Here is a 15545-nt window from a genome sequence, read left to right on the forward strand (position 1 = left end):
TTAATAGGCGGGGGACCAGCATTCTGGCAGACAGGTTTGCCACTGCAACACGGATGTGTTTAAACTAAGTAGTGGGGGGGAGGGGGATGAACTGAAAATATAATGATATAATAAAATATAATAAAAATATAAAGGGAAAGTGAAAATAAGAAAAGTTAAGAAGGACAACAGAATCAATGGAGTATAGAAAGATCAAGAAGAGATCATACAGTATGCCCAAGTGAAATAGGAATTGATATGAAAGGAGAGGGGAGTAATGAATTAAAAGTATTGTATATGAATGTATGAAGTATAAGGAATAAAGTAGATGAGCTTGAGGCTCAGTTGGAAATTGGCAAGTACGATGTTGTGGGAATAACTGAGACATGGCTTCAAGCGGACAGGGCCTGGGAAATGAATATTCAAGGATATACATCTTATCAAAAGGACAGACTGACTGGCAGAGGGGGTGGGGTGGCTCTCTTGGTGAGGAATGATATTCAGTCCCTTGCGAGGGGTTACATAGAATTGGGATGTAGAGTCAGTATGGATAGAACTGAAATTCTAAGGGTAGAAACTCCCTAATGGGAGTTATCTACAGGCCCCCAAACAGCAGTCTGGATGTAGGGTGTAAGTTGAATGAAGAGTTAAAATTGGCATGTCGCAAAGGTAATGATGCAGTTGTCATGGGGGATTTCAACATGTAGGTAGACTAGGAGAATCAGAATGGTACTGGACCCCAAGAAAGGGAGTTTCTGGAGTGCCTCCGAGATGGATTCTTAGAACAGCTTATAGTGGAGCCTACCAGGGAGAAGGCAATTCTAGATTTAGTGTTGTGCAATGTACCGGATTTGATCAGGGACCTCGAGGTAAAGGAACGATTAGGAGGTAGTGACCATAATATATGTTTTAACCTACAATTTGAGAAGAAGGGAAAATCGGATGTGCCAGTATTACAGTTGAACAAAGGGAACTATGGAGCTATGAGGGAGGAGCTGGCCAAAGTTCAATGGAACAATACCCTAGCAGGGAAGACAGTGGAACAACAATGGCAGGTATTTCTGAGAATAATGCAGAAGGTGCAGGATCGGTTCATTCCAAAGAGGAAGAAAGATCCTAAGGGGATTGAGGGGCAGCCGTGGCTGATGAAGGAAGTAAAGGGCAGTATAAAAATAAAAGAAGTATAACATAGCAAAGATGAGCGGGAAACTGGAGGACTGGAAAGTTTTTAAAGAGCAACAGAAGATAACAAAAAAGGTAATATGCCAAGAAAAAATGAGGTATGAAGGTAAACTAGCCAAGAATATAAAGGAGGATAGTAAAAGCTGCTTTAAGTATGTGAATAGCAAAAAAATAGTTAAGAGCAAAATTGGGCCATTGAAGACAGAAACGGGTGAATTTATTATGGGGAGCAAGGAAATGGCAGATGAGTTGAACAGATACTCTGGATCTGTCTTCACTAGGGAAGACGCAAACAATCTCTCAGATGTAATAGTGGCCAAAGGAACTAGGTAAAGGATGAACTGAAGAAAATTTATATTAGGCAAGAAATGGTGTTGGATAGACTGTTGAGTCTGAAGGCTGATAAGTCCCCAGGACCTGATGGTCTGCATCCCAGGGTACTTAAAGAGGTGGCTCTAGAAATTGTGGATGCATTGGCAATCATTTTCCAATGTTCTATAGATTCAGGATCACTTCCTGCTGATTGGAGGGTGGCTAATGTTGTCCCACTTTTCAAGAAAGGAGGGAGAGAGAAAACAGGGAATTATAGACCGGTTAGCCTAATGTCAGTGGTGGGAAAGATGCTGGAGTCAATTATAAAAGAGGAAATTACGACACATTTGGATAGCAGTAGAAGAATCAGTCCGAGTCAGAATGGACTTGTGAAGGGAAAATCATGCTTGACTAATCTTCTGGAGTTTTGAGGATGTAACTATGAAAATGGACAAGGGAGAGCTACTGGATGTAGTGTACCTGGACTTCCAGAAAGCTTTTGATAAAGTCCCACATAGGAGATTAGTAGGCAAAATTAGGGTACATGGTATTCGGGGCAGAGTACTGACATGGATTGAAAATTGACTGGCTGACAAGAAACAAAGAGTAGCGATTAATGGGTCCCTTTCAGAATGGTAGGCTGTGACCAGTGGGGTACTACAAGGTTTGGTGCTGGGACCGCAGCTGTTTACAATATACATTAATGATTTAGATGAAGGGATTAAAAGTAACATTAGCAAATTTGCTGATGACACAAAGCTGGGTGGCAGTGTGAAATGTCAGGAGGATGTTATGAGAATGCAGGGTGACTTGGACAGGTTGGGTGAGTGGGCAAATGTATGGCAGATGCAGTTTAATGTGGATAAATGTGAGGTTATCCACTTTGGTGGCAAGAAAAGGAAGGCAGATTACTATCTAAATGGAGTCAAGTTAAGAAAAGGGGAAGTACAACGAGATCTAGATGTTCTTGTACATCTGTCAATGAAAGCAAGCGTGCAAGTACAGCAGGCAGTGAAGAAAGCTAATGGCATGCTGGCCTTTATAACAAGAGGAATTGAGTATAGAAGTAAAGAGGTCCTTCTGCAGCTGAACAGGGCTCTGGTGAGATCCCACCTGGAGTATTGTGTGCAGTTTTGGTCTCCAAATTTGAGGAAGGACATTCTTGCTGTTGAGGGAGTGCAGCGTAGGTTCACAAGGTTAATTCCCAGAACGGCGGGACTGTCATATGTTGAAAGATTGGAGTGACTGAGCTTGCATACACTGGAATTTAGAAGGTTGAGAGGGGATCTGATTGAAATATATAAGATTATTAAGGGATTGTACACACTAGAGGCAGGAAGCATGTTCCCGCTGATGGGTGAGTCCAGAACTAGAAGCCACAGTTTAAGAATAAGGGGTAGGCCATTTAGAACAGATGCGGAAAAACTTTTTCACCCAGAGAGTGGTGGATTTGTGGAATGCTCTGCCGCAGGAGGCAGTGGAGGCCAAGTCTCTGGATGCATTCAAGAGAGAGTTAGATATAGCTCTTATAGATAGCGGGGTTGAGGGATATGAGGAGAGGGCAGGAACGGAGTACTGATTGTGTATGATCAGCCATGATCACAGTGAATGGCGGTGCTGGCTAAAAGGGCCTAATGGCCTACTCCTGCACCTGCTGTCCATTGTCTATTTCCATGTCCATCACTGCCGCAGGCAGCCCATTCCATGCACTCACCACTCTCTGCATAAAAAACACTACCCCTGACATCTCCTCTACACCTAATTCCAAGCACCTTAACACAATTTGTGCTCGCCATTTCAACCCTGGGGAAAAGCCTCTGACTATCCACACGATCAAGGCCTCTCATCATCTTGTACACCTCTATCAGGTCACCTCTCATCCTCCGTCGCTCCAAGGAGAAAAGGCCGAGTTCACTCAACCTATTCTCATAAGGCATGCTCCCCAATCCAGGCAACATCCTTGTAAATCTCCTCTGCACCCTTTCTATGGTTTTCCCCATCCTTCCTGTAGTAAGGCAAACACAACAGAGCACAGTACTCCAAGTGGGGTCTGACCAGGTCCTATATAGCTGCAACATTACCTCTTTGTTCTTAAACTCAATTGCACGATTTTTGAAGGCCAATACACCATATGCCTTCTTAACCAGAGTCAACCAGCACAGCAGCTTTGAGTGTCCTATGGACAGACCCCAAGATCCCTTGGATCCTCTACACTGCCAAGAGTTTTACCATTAATGCTATATTCTGCCATCATATTTGACCTACCAAAATGAACCACCTCACACTTATCCAAGTTGAACTCCATCTGCCACTTCTCAGCCCAGTTTTGCATCCTATCAATGTCCCACTGTAACCTCCGACAGCCCTCCACACTATCCACAACACTCCCAACCTTTGTGTCATCAGCAAATTTACTAACCCATCCCTCCACTTCCTCATCCAGGTCATTTATAAAAATCATAAAGAGTAAGGGTCCCAGAACAGATCCCTGAGGCACACCCCTAGTCACCAGCCTCCATGCAGAATAAGACCCATCTACAACCACTCTTTGCCTTCTATGGGCAAGCCAGTTCTGATCCACAAAGCAATGACCCCTTGGATCTCATACCTCCTTACTTTCTCATTAACCCTTGGATGGGGTACCTTGTCAAATGCCTTGCTGAAACCCATATACACCTCATCTACTGTTCTTCCTTCATCAATGTGTTTATGTGACATCCTCAAAAAATTCAATCAGGCTAGTAAGGCACGACCTGCTTTTAACAAAGCCATGCTGACTATTGCTAATCATATTATGCCTCTCCAAATGTTCATAAATCCTGCCTCTCAGGATCTTCTCCATCAACTTACCAACCACTGATGTAAGACTCACTGGCCTAAAATTTCCTGTGCTATATCTACTCCCTTTCTTGAATAAGGGAAGAACATCCACAACTCTCCAATCTTCTGGAACCTCCCCTGTCCTCATTGATGCTGCAAAGATCATTGCCAGAGGCTCAGCAATCTCCTCCCTTGCTTCCATTAGTAGCCTGGGGCACTTCCTGTCCGGTCCCAGTGACTTATCCAACTTGATGCTTTCCAAAAGCTCCAGCTCATCCTCTTCCTTAATATCTACATTCTCTTTCTTTTTCAATCTTTTTATTGATTTTCATATATACACAAAAAAAATAACATAATAATAAGTAAATTATGAATACAATAGACTTGAAATCACATTGATAATAAGATAACAATATCCTACTAAACATCAACAGAAGAAAATACCTTAATCAATCAAGTCCCATATGATTATATGAAAAAAAAACAAAAATAACCATTAAAAAAGAAAAAAAAATTTGAAAATATGTGAAAAAAGTATATATTAAGAAAAATAAAACACTAAACTAAACTAACATGGGCAATAATAACAGTTTACAAGTATATGATAGTGTCAAAGAACTCCGGAACTCCATACCTGAACATGAATAAGCAGAAAGAAGGTCTGGAAAAGGCCAAATTAATTCATATGAAAATGTCGAATAAACGGTCTCCAAGTTTCTTCAAATTTAATTGATGAGTCAAAAATAGTGCTTCTAATTTTTTCCAAACTCAGATAAGAAATAGCTTGAGAAAGCCATTGAAATGTGGTAGGAGGATTTACTTCTTTCCAATTTTGTAATATAGACCTTCTGGCCATTAATGTTACAAAAGCAATCATTCGTCTGATTGAAGGGGAAAACTGATTACCATCTTCATTTGGTATGCCAAAAATTGCAGTAATAAAATGAGGTTGTAAATCTATATTCCAAATTGAGGAAATAGTAGTAAATATGTCCTTCCAGTAATTATGTAAAGTGGGACATGACCAGAACATATGGGTCAATGAGGCCACTTCTGAATGACATCTGTCACATTGAGGGTTAATATGAGAATAGAATCGAGCAAGTTTATCTTTAGACATATGAGCTCTATGTACAATTTTAAATTGTATTAAAGCATGTTTAGCACATATAGAAGAAGAATTAACCATTTGCAAAATGTTTTCCCATTTATCTGTTGATATGTTATATCGAAGTTCTTTTTCCCATTCTTGTTTAATTCTAACTGATATTTCTGGTTGTATCTTCATAATCATATTATAAATAAAAGCTACTAATCCCTTCTGACAAGGATTTAAGGTAAAAATCAAATCTGTAATGTCCACCAAAGTTGAATTAGGAAAAGATGGTAAAACTTTATGTAAGAAATTTCTAATTTGTAAATATCTGAAAAAATTAGATTTAGGTAATTCAAATTTGTTGGAAAGTTGATCAAATGACATCAAAGTATCTTCAAAAAAGAGATCACGAAAACATTTTATACCTTTCCTTTTCCATATGTTAAAAGCTTGATCTGTCCAAGAGGGTTTGAAAAAGAAATTAAGTAAGATAGGGCTATCAAGAACAAAGTTTTTCAAAGTAAAAAACTTACGAAATTGAAACCAAATTCGTAATGTATGTTTAATAACAGGATTAGATATTTGTTTATTAAATTTAACTAAATCCGCAGGAAGACAAGAACCAAGAACAGAGAATAGAGAATATCCCTTTACCTCATTACATTCCAAATTTACCCACTGTGGGCACAGTGGTGAATCCAAATCTAGTTTCCAATACAATAAATTACGAATATTATTTGCCCAATAATAAAATCTAAAATTGGGTAAAGCTAAACCACCATCTTTTTTTGATTTTTGTAATTGCTTTTTACTTAACCTAGGGTTTTTATTTTGCCACACAAATGAGGAAATTTTTGAATCAATGTTATCAAAAAAAAGATTTAGGAATAAAAACTGGTAGGGCTTGAAATAAGTATAAAAATTTCGGTAAAATCATCATTTTAATAGCATTAATCTGACCAATTAATGATAAAAACAAAGGAGACCATCTTGTAGTAAGTTGATGAATTTGATGAAGCATAGGTAAAAAATTCAGTCTAAATAAATCTTTATATTTCTTGGTAATTTTTATACCTAAATAGGTAAAGTTATCAGTAACAACTTTAAATGGTATCCTATCACTCAATAAAGTTTGTGCATTTAAAGGAAATAATTCACTCTTATCTAAATTTAGTTTATAACCAGAAAAAGTACCAAATTGGACCAACAAGGATAAAATAACAGGAATAGACCTATCAGGGTCAGAAATATATAACAGCAAATCATCAGCATAAAGTGATAATTTGTATAACTTCTCATTACGGGTAATACCAAAAATATTAGGAGATTCACGAATAGCAATAGCTGAAGGTTCTAATGCAATATTAAATAATAAAGGACTTAAGGGACAGCCTTGTCTCGTACCACGAGATAATTGAAAAAAAGAGGATCTATAGTTATTTGTAAAAACAGAAGCAACAGGTTTATGATATATTAATTTAATCCATGATATAAAGTTAGGACTAAAATTAAAATTTCTCAATGTATTAAATAAATATATCCATTCAACTCTATCAAAAGCTTTTTCAGCATCTAATGAGATAACACATTCTGGGATTGTGGGTGGTGAAGTATGAATTATATTAATCAATTTTCTAACATTAAAAAAGGAATACCGATTCCTCATAAAACCAGTTTGATCTTCTGAAATAATCTGAGATAGTACTTTTTCTAATCTAATAGCTAAAATTTTTGTAAGAATCTTAGAATCTACATTTAATGGTGATATAGGGTGATAAGATGTACATAAAGTAGGAACTTTATCTTTTTTAAGAATTAGAGAAATATTAGCTTCATAAAAAGATTGAGGTAATCTCTTCTTAGCAAACGCATCATTAAAAATTTCACATAACCAAGGAGAGAGCAAAGAAGAAAAAGTTTTAAAAAATTCTACTATATAACCATCAGGACCAGGAGCTTTCCCTGAATTCATTGATGAGATAGCCTCTCCTATTTCCACCATAGAAATAAGAGCATCTAACAGGCTATGGTCTTCATCAGTCAGTTTAGGAATATTCAAATTGTTAAAAAAATTATCTATCATGGACTGGTCACCATCAAATTCTGAATGATATAAAGATTTATAAAAATCTTGAAAGGTATTATTAATTTCTTTATGATCAGTAGTTAAATTACCGTCTTGTTTGCGAATTTTAATAATTTGTCGCTTAGTCGAGATAGCCTTTAATTGATTAGCTAACAGTTTACCAGTACGGTCACTATGAATATAAAATTGAGCCCTGGTCCTAATTAATTGATTTTCAATTGAAGAAGATAATAGTAAACTATGTTCCATTTGAAGCTCAACTCTCTTCTTATAAAGTTCTTTGGTAGGAGTCACGGAATAAATCTTATCAATTTCCTTGATTTTATCCACCAATAAAGCAATATCTAAATATCTTTGTTTTCTTTTACCAGCAGAATATGAGATAATTTGACCACGAATAAAAGCGTTAAAAGAGTCCCAAAGTATTCCTCTGTCGATTTCTTCAGTACAGTCTGTAGAGAAGAACAAGTCAATTTGCTGTTTTATATAAGTAATAAATTCTGGGTCTTGAAGCAAAGTAGCGTTAAGCCTCCAAGATCTGATATTATTGGAATAGTCTGAAATCTTAATAGATAACTTCAAAGGTGCATGATCCGAAATAGTAATAGAATCATATTTACAATCAATAACATCCGTTAATAACCGATGATCAATAAGAAAATAGTCAATTCTAGAATAGCTATGATATACATGTGAAAAAAATGAAAATTCTTTATCTTTAGGGTTCAAAAACCGCCATATTTCTGTAATTCCCGAGTCAACCATAAATGAATTAATAAGTAGGGCTGATCTATTCGGAAGAGTACGAATAGGTTTAGATCTATCCATCGAAGGATTCAAACAACAATTAAAATCTCCACCCATTATCAACATATATTCATTTAGATTAGGAAGAGAGGTAAATAAAAGTTTAAAAAATTCAGAGCAGTCAAAGTTTGGAGCATAAATATTAACTAGAACAACTTTCCGATGGAAAAGTAAGCCAGTTATCAACAAAAATCTACCCTGTGGGTCAGAGATAATTTCATGATGTGTAAACGATATTGAGGGATCTATAAAAATAGACACACCCCTAATTTTAGCGGTACAATTCGAATGAAATTGTTGACCCTTCCAGAACCTAAAAAAACGTTGATTATCCTCCCTCCTGATATGGGTCTCCTGTGCAAAGATAATATTAGCATTCAGTCTATGGAATACTTTAAATATTTTTTTTACGTTTAATCGGATGATTTAAACCATTAGTATTCCAGGAGATAAAGTTAACAGATCTATCCATCATACCAATATTAATTGTGTGTATCATAAAAGGTTAGAAAGACACATAACCCACAATTCAGGAAGGAGGAAAATTGATTCAGGAGCAACCGGAGAACATGACACCTCAACAATATTAATAGTTTAAAGTCGGCCCATAAACTAAAAGCAAAAAAATAAAAAGCAAAAGCGTGAAAAAAGATCCCTACCCCCTCCCCCCACCCTTCGAAAAAAAGCCAAGCGGCAGGCGCATAATCTAATACTAATATTACCCCCATTTCAAGATGGCAGCTCTATAAAAAAGATTAAAAGAAAACTATATAACACCCAAATTAAGATATAGAGTTGCAAAAGTATATATATATATCAATCAGAATAAAAGAAAAATAATATAATACAACAAACAATCATTAATAAAAAAAGTATAAACGTCAAAATTTAAAAGTGTAATATACCTTTAAAAAAAATCCCATGTTCAAATACAAGATGACGTTTCAAAAGCAAAGACTTATGGGAAGAAGAAACGCCATTTTGAAAAAGCCATATTACTAAATACAAATGCAATCTGTTAAAAGACAAAATAATATTTAAAAAAAGGGATATAATAAACAGTACAATATATATAAAAAAAACCAAAAATCCAAAACATTCGTCCCATATCTGAGTACAGGCAAACAGATAAATGCTTGTAAAAAACAGAATCTTATGGGAAAAAGAAACGACATCTTAAAAAAAAAGGTAAATCATTATTGCAAAATATAAACGTATATAACAAAACAGAAAGAAAAAAAAAGATATTATCAAAATTAAAAAGAACATCTATAAACAATGATGCTAGTAAAAAAAACCGGACCCATAGATCAAAAAATAAAAAGTTATAACCCAGCTTCATAGGTTAAAACTTAAAATAGAAAGATATCCTCTCTCCGAAAAATCTTCCACATAACACATAGTTCAAGTTGCAGTAGAAGATCGAAATTCTTCAACAAATTTCTTCGCTTCTTCCGGAGTGTTGAAAAATCGTTGACTGTTGTCGTCCAGCACAATTCTAAGCTTCGCTGGATACATTAAAGCTTGTCTAAGTCCAATCGAGTGAATCTCTGCCATCACTGGTTTAAAAGTGATTCTGGCTCTCATAACCTCATAAGAATAATCCTCAACAATTCGAAATTGAAAGTTTTTGTAAGAAATCATACCTTTTTTACGAGCTAATCGAATTAAAAGCTCTTTCTCACGAGGATAATGAAGGCGAACAATCACCGCTCGTGGTTTATCAGTCATAGACGAAAACCTCGCAACTCTGTGAGCACGGTCAATAACAGGTTTAGTTTCCAAACCTTCACCGAAAATTTCCCACAGTAAATTAGAGAAAAATTCAGTTAAATCACCGGACCCAACTTTTTTGGAAAACCCGATAATACGCAAATTCTGTCTGCGAGATCGATTTTCGAGATCAGTAATTTTAAACTTATGCTGATTTACAACTTTAAGAGTCGATTGTACCTTCTTATCCAACTCCTCAAGTGTACATGCTTTTTCAACAACTAATTTTTCAAGGGTCTCCAACTTATCTTCATGCCGCTGAATATCCGCTGCCTGTGACTGACACTTAGTATCAAGCGATTTAACAGCTCCTTCAAGTTCAGACATTTTCGTGGTAAACGTGTTTTCCAAACTTGCCATTTTACTTTCCAAACTTGCCATTTTACTTTCCAGCTTGTCTTCCAAACTTGCCATTTTACTTTCCAGCTTGCTATCCAAACTTGCAAGTTTAGTGTCCAGAAGATTAGAAACTGCATCGATAGATAAAGGCTCCTTAGACGATTTCTTACTTGTAGCCATTTTAAGTTCGGCAAAGTTAGATCAAATATAGTTTTAAAAGAAAAAAAAGTCAATCGAAAATATCAACTCATTTGATTAAATTCGAAAAGATTTGATTAAAGGGTGATTATAGTTAGAAAAGTGAAGAGCGCCTAAAAGGCAGATGTTTACGTCGCCATCTTGAAACTCCACCCCCAATATCTACATTCTCAGGCTTTTCAGTCCACTACCAGTCATCCCTACAATTGCCAAGATCCTTTTCCATAGTGAATATTGAAGCAAAGTATTCATTAAGTACCTCCGCTATTTTCTCCGATTCCATACACACTTTTCCACTGTCACACTTAATTGGTCATATTTTCTCATGTCTTATCCTTTTGCTCTTCACATACTTTTTTAAACTCTCCCCAATTGCTTTAGAAAACCCTCCCACCAGGATATTGGTCCCCCTCCGATTCAGGTGCAACTCATCCTTTTTGTACACGTCACCCTACCCCAGAAGAGGTCCCAATGATCCAGAAATCTGAATCCCTGGCCCCTGTTCCAATCCCTCAGCCATGCATTTATCCTCCACCTGTCACAAGGTGGGGACAAGGGTTCTGGGAGAGGACCCACATGCAGGACACAAACATGTCTTTCTTAGGTTCAATAAGATAGTGTTTATTACTCGCTACACAGAGAATCGGGAAATCAAGGAGGACGAAGAGGTACACGAATCTCGAACTAGGGGACTAGGGATATGGACCTGGGACTTGGACAGTGGGAACATGGACAGCCGCGGCACTTGGATTTAGACAGTGGGACCTTGATTCACCACAGCCAGAAACATTGACACCATGGATTGCCGCAGCCAGAAACGTGGACACCAAAACACAGGACAGGAACATCGAGCCAGGACTCCTCCTTCAACTCAGGCATCGAGCCGGGACTCTTCTTCAAGGAGTAGACACAGACAATGGGCATGAACATCGAGCCAGAACTCTGCCTTCAACTCAGGCACTGAGCTGGGACTCTTCTTCAAGGAGTAGACACAGACAATGGGCATGAACATCGAGCCAGAACTCTGCCTTCAACTCAGGCACCGAGCTGGGACTCTTCTTTGAGGGATAGACATAGACAATGGGCATGAACGTTGAGCCAGGACTCCGCTTTCCACTCGGGCACCGAGCCGGGACTCTTCGAGGGGTAGACATGGACGACGAGCATGAAGGAAGGTGAATTGCTGGCATTCTGATGCAGGCTGGATAACTCCGGCGTGTCATAGCGGTGGCAACTTGTGAAGGCTTCTTAACACTCTCGCCCCAAATGGCTAAAGCCAAGGGCTTATAAGCTGCCGGTTCGGGTCGAGAGTAGATCACCTTAATTGCCAAGCTCAAGGGACACGTGAAACAGAGTTAGAAGGGAACAAAGAGTCAATGGTCCGGATCATAACGCAACCTAACTAAATTTAAAGGGGAACCAATCTGGACCATGACACCACCTCATTCTATTCCTATACTTACTGTCACATGGCACAGGCAGTAATCCCGAGATGACTACCTTTGAGGTCCTGCTTCTCAACTCCCTGTAGTCTGTTTTCATGACTTCCTCCCTTTTCCTACCTATGCCGTTGGTACCAATATGTACCACGACCTCTAGCTGGTCTCCTTCCCACTTCAAGATATTGTGGACACAATCAGAAACATCCCTGACCCTGGCACCTGGGAGGCAAACTACCAGCACCTCACTCCAATTTACTTTGGCCAACACTCTCTTATTTCCTTTACTCCGCTGAATACGGCCTTCCTTTCTCTCTATCATGTTGAGCTCAATCATATGGTGATAACTGCCTCCTTAAGCACCCTGATCACCTCCGGTTCATTACATAACATCCAATCCAGTATAGCTAATCCCCTAGTAGGCTCAATGACAAATTGCTCTAAAAAGGCATTCAGCAAATACTCTCCATTTCCAACCTGATTTTCCCAATCGACCTGCATGTTAAAATGTCCCATGACTATCATAACATTGCTCTTTTGACATACCTTTTCTATTTCCCATTGTCATCTGTGGTCCACCTCCCAGATACTGTTGGGAGGTCTGTATATAACTGTCATCAGGGTCCTTTTACCCTTGCAGTTTCTTAACTCAAACCACAAGGATTCAGCATCTTCTGATTCTATGTCACATCTTTCTACTGATTTGATGCCATTCTTTACCAGTAGTACCACACCACCCCCTGTACCTACCTTTCTATCCCTCTGATACAACATGTAACCTTGGACATTCAGCTCCCAAATACAACTATCCCTCAGCCACGATTCAGTGATGGCCACAACATCGTATCAGACAATCTGCAATAGTGCAACAAAATCATCCATCTTATTTCTTATACTCCGTGCATTGAGATATAACACTTTGAGTACTGTATTTGCTCCCCATTTTGATTCTGCATTCCTCATGCACTGATACTCACCCTACTGGCTGCAATTTTGTTCAATCATCTGCCTGTCTTTCCTGACAGTCTGCATGCTCGCTTTGCTTTTTTACCACCCGTCCTATCCTGAGTCTCTTCACTCTGGTTCCCATCCCTCCCCAACAACTTACGAAAGCCATAAAATTGGTGTATTTTTACGACAGATATTAATTAAACTTGACACACTACATTACAACTGTTTAGATTGCATTTGGTATATTTTTTACAGTTGTGGTTATGACACTACAGAAAGGATATGGTAGCAATATAGAGAGTGCAGAAGAGGTTCATCTGGATATTACTAGCAATGACAGATTATAAATATAAGGGGAGATTGGATTGGTGGAATGTGGAAGGCTGAGAGGTGAACTTGTAGAGATTTACGAAATAATGGGGGGCACAGACAGACAGACAGACTTACTTTATTGATCCCAAGGGAAATTGGGTTTTGTTACAACCGCACCAACCAAGAATAGTGAAGAAATATAACAATATAAAACCATAAATAATTAAATAATATTAATTAATAGATGTAGACAGAGCCTTTCTTCCCAGGACAGAGGTGTTTAAGGTGTGAACACAGAAACTTAACGGAGATTTGAGAGGTAACTTTATCACACAAAGGAACAAACTGCCGGAGCCAGTGATGGAGGCAGATACAAGAACAACATTTATAAGGCATTTAGAAGAGAGAGGAAAAACCTAGAAGGATCAGGGCTAATGTAGGCAAAGTCATCACAATGCAGGTCAGGTGGACTGAGAGGGCCTGCTTCTGTGCTCTCTGATTCCACAAGCTACCAAATGACCTCTGATAATATCCAATTAAAACTTGTATATTTTTATTTGATCATGTGTCCCCTATTTGAATCCATCCAATTATCTTCTTTCTCTTTCTCTAAATGATTTGACATTGAATCCACCCAAACTAATCTGACAATTTTAACACTCCTTGCTTGTTCCTCCAACCATTTTACCTGCCTGGTTTATTCAGGAGTTGCACAGTTGTTTATCAATTTGCAGCATATTTTTTAAAATATAAATATACATGAAGACATCTAATGAACACCAAATGAAATGGATGTGAATGGCTGCAGGGATCAATTTTGGGTGACTGTAAATCAGTAATCTAATCCAACACATCAAATAACTTGGGAACCAGAAAAACAAAGTTCAAATAGTTTGAGTTATCTGAGTCTTAGGGTTACTTTACTGCCCTGAAACAGATTGTTTTGTTTACATGATTGTATAAATACATGTGTCTGATGTAAAACTTCCTTTTATTTTAAACTTTGAATGTAGTCCAACTAAAATCACTTGGAAAACTGCAATTTATTCTGCACCCTATGTCCTTTACACTTTTATTTCAGGAACATGAACTATTGAAATAAAACTATTTCTTATTGTTGTTATTTCACATGGAAATGGGCCAATTAACCTGTAAGTATTCCTTTATTCCTTTTGTAATATTCGTAAATAAGTGAGCACATAAAATGCCTGTAAGCCCTGAACTAAAGTAAAGTGAGGACTTTCAAAATTTAAGTCACATACATGCAACCCTGTAAAGGTATCAGCAGTGATAGAACACATCTCCTGATTTGACCACTGTTTCCTGAGTAAAGTTAAGGGTCCTCTGGCCCTGTGACTGAAAACAAGTTCCAACGGGTTAAACCCTAAGGATCTTGGATCGAATTTCTTACATCAAACAAAAGCAAATACACACCTTCCCAGTCTGTCCCATTCTCAAAGCAATATTTCCTAATCATAGTCTCAAGGGTAAAATGAAATCTTTCTATTGCTCCTTGGGATTCTGGGTGATATGCAGATGATACAATTTGTTAGCTCCCAGGGCACAAACTATCTCTTGGAATACTCCCAAGGAAAAGTTACTGCCTTGGTTGAATTTAATCTCTTTGGGCAGACCACCCATAGTAAAAGACTTGATGAGAGATTTCACTACAGTTTTAGCCTTAATATTTCTGAGAGGAATCACTTCAGGGAACCTAGACGCAGCACACATAATGGTTAACAAATACTGATGGCCAGCTGCAGTCTTTGGCAATGGGTCAACACAATCCACTGTGACTCTGGAAAAAGGTTCACCAAAAGCAGGTATCGGCCTAAGGTGCTATTGGAATGGCCTGATTATGTGTCTCCACAACTTGGCAGGTGTGATAGGCCCTGCAAAAATCACAATATCTTTCCTTTCGTTAGGCCAGTGTACCCCTAGGGTTCATTTTTTCTGTGGACTGTCACTTTAAAACACCAGGAGAATGAGAGCAACACACACAAAATGCTGGTGGAATGCAGCAGTCCAGGCAGCATCTATAAGGAGAAGCACTGTCAACGTTTCCAGCCGAGTCCCTTCGTCAGGACTAACTGAAAGGAAAGATACTAACAGATTTGAAAGTAGTGGGGGGAGGGGGAAATGCAAAATGATAGGAGTAGACCGGAGGGGGTGGGATGAAGCTAAGAGCTGGAAAGGTGATTGGCTAAAGTGATACAGAGCTGGAGAAGGGAAAGGATCATGGGACGGGAGG

Source organism: Hypanus sabinus, chromosome 8, assembly GCF_030144855.1.
Source record: "Hypanus sabinus isolate sHypSab1 chromosome 8, sHypSab1.hap1, whole genome shotgun sequence".
NCBI lineage: Eukaryota > Metazoa > Chordata > Chondrichthyes > Myliobatiformes > Dasyatidae > Hypanus > Hypanus sabinus.